This window comes from Frankliniella occidentalis, unplaced genomic scaffold, assembly GCF_000697945.3.
Source record: "Frankliniella occidentalis isolate FOCC.00 unplaced genomic scaffold, Focc_3.1 Scaffold111, whole genome shotgun sequence".
Taxonomy (NCBI): domain Eukaryota; kingdom Metazoa; phylum Arthropoda; class Insecta; order Thysanoptera; family Thripidae; genus Frankliniella; species Frankliniella occidentalis.
In genome coordinates, this window is record NW_026267239.1 from 378572 (window position 1) to 380812 (window position 2241).

Below are 2241 nucleotides of genomic sequence, written 5' to 3' on the forward strand. Positions count from 1 at the left end.
CCCGGTTCATTTAGCAGTTATTCTAAAAGTGCGTCCGTCATTTGCCGCGCCGTCACGAAACCTGACAAGGTGAGCTGCTTCAGGCAAGCTCCCGTAGCGCCTGGTAGGTAGGCAAATATCCGGCCTGCACAGCATGCGTGTACTGGAGGGTGGCCTACCCAGCGTCTCGCAGGCGCCGAGCTTCCGTAGTTTGCCAAATGAATCTCTGAGGAAAACGGACGCATTCCGATCCCCGAATTATGCGCGACGCATGTCTCACTTTATGTAAAGTAAGTCAGTCTGTCCCATACTCTTTTGACTTTTCGGTGCACCTGCATCGTCGCTTCGCAGAGGGGGAGTTGGACGAACTCTTCCCACCCCGCGCCTAGCACAATGGAAACCCGCAGAACTTTTGCTCCTCGTTTTGTTCTAGACACTTTGCACAAGACAACGCGCCAAGGTCAACGACGCGCTAATGTTGGCCAACCACACCGAGCTGATTTCGCACCTGGCCCCCCGGCGAGGTCTTTCTCACTCGCCCTCATTACCGACCTTGTTAACGATCCCAAGATACGCCCCCCCACCCCACCCCCTCCCCAGGCCGTGAGCGGACTGACGCGCGGCCCAGACGCACTCTCTGTTTCTGCCGGGGCTAATTCGTATGCGCGGCGACTCGCAATCGGGAAGAGGGATCCGATTCCGCCAAACACCCGGCGCCCGGCGCGCCAGCCTCGAAAGCCCGGGGCCACCCCTCACGGCCCTGTCGGCACTCCAGTCCGCTCCACGGCTCCAGCCGGGGCTCCAGCCCGGGCACCCCCGAGGAGACGAGGCACCCGCGTCAGACAGAGCGTGCTGCTCGGGCAGACCCGCACCCGCCTGGGCTAGGGACTCTCTTCTGAATGCGACCATCAGTCTGATAGTCTGGTCGCTGCCGCCTCCCGACCCGACCCACGCACCGTGCACACTATAAACCATACTGTTAAAAATAAAATATCATTTAAATTTACAATTCTTACTTGGTTAATTTTCTATTACGAAACCGTCGTTTTTCACAAAATCACAAAACGTCGTTATATTACGAATTGCTTTGTGAAATTCTCTCGTAATTTTATGACAAAAAATTTCGCAAATTTGCAAATTTGTAACTAGTAGTCTTTTCCTTAAATCACGAAAACATTTTTCAGTGATACGCTTTCTGCACAAGCAGGCGTCTTTTGGTTATGCACAAAATTGTGCCTAGATCTATTGCTGTTTAAAATTCTGCATGAGTTTTGCACACCGAATAAAAATGCATATGAGGGTGACGTGCTGGTTTAACAAGATGCGTCCCTCCACCCGCCTGTTGTTGGACGTGTATCATTCAATCATCCCTCGTGCTGGTAAATCAACGCCCGTATTAAATGGGTTTAAGCCCCTTTTACCCGTCTGTTCGCAGCGTGCAGCGTCGAGCAGGGGGAAAGGAGGAGATCTGCTCGTCGAACTCGTCGTCAATAGCAGACGGGGACGGGCGACGGGGCGGAGCACAAGTTCCCCTGCGCACGGCGCGTCTACTCTTGGCATCAGGTCGTCCATTATTTGTAGCAATCCCACCTCCTGGTGTCCAACCAGAAGAGGGGCGGGGGTGGAGCGGGGGCGAGGGTCTCACCGTCCATAGCGTCAGCCAGCGAGCGTCAGGCACACGGCCGATACACTTCTCCCCCACCCACCCATCCTGCTCTCTACAGCACTGAATGAGACCAGCCCCGTCACGAAATACCCCCTCTCCCCGTCTCCTCTTTCTCCATCTCCGTCTCGAGCCCTTGGCCTAGGCTTCAACCGGCCACTATGGTCGCTATGGCTGACCCGCTATCGCTGCGAGCATAACTCAGGCCTGGACACCCCTTCCCCTCCCCCTAGCGCCCACCGCGCCCAACCTCTCTAGCTCACACAACAACAACACACAAACACACACACACACACGCGTGTGCATACATACATGAAGGGACACACACACACACACACACACAGACCAACACAAATATATGTGTACAACACGTCTCCCCTTTATAGTTTCACGCCCCACACATTTCTGATAAACGTCTCACTTTTTATTTACGTAAATTACTATTATATTTCTCGCTCCCGAGAAAGAAACGCCGCGTGCCCCCGCGCTGCTGCTGCCGCTGTGCTTCGTGTTTCGCCCATTATGACATAGTGAACACACACACGCACACACACACACACACACACACACACACACACACACACACACACACACACAGG

The 2241-nt window shown here is 54.3% G+C and overlaps 1 protein-coding gene across 3 annotated transcripts in view; it reads right to left on the reverse strand.

Annotated features, from left to right (window-relative positions):
* LOC113203131 (endothelin-converting enzyme 1) overlaps positions 1-2241 on the reverse strand; it is a 35382-nt gene that overhangs the window by 4253 nt on the left and 28888 nt on the right. The gene's annotated exons all lie outside the window — the stretch shown is intronic.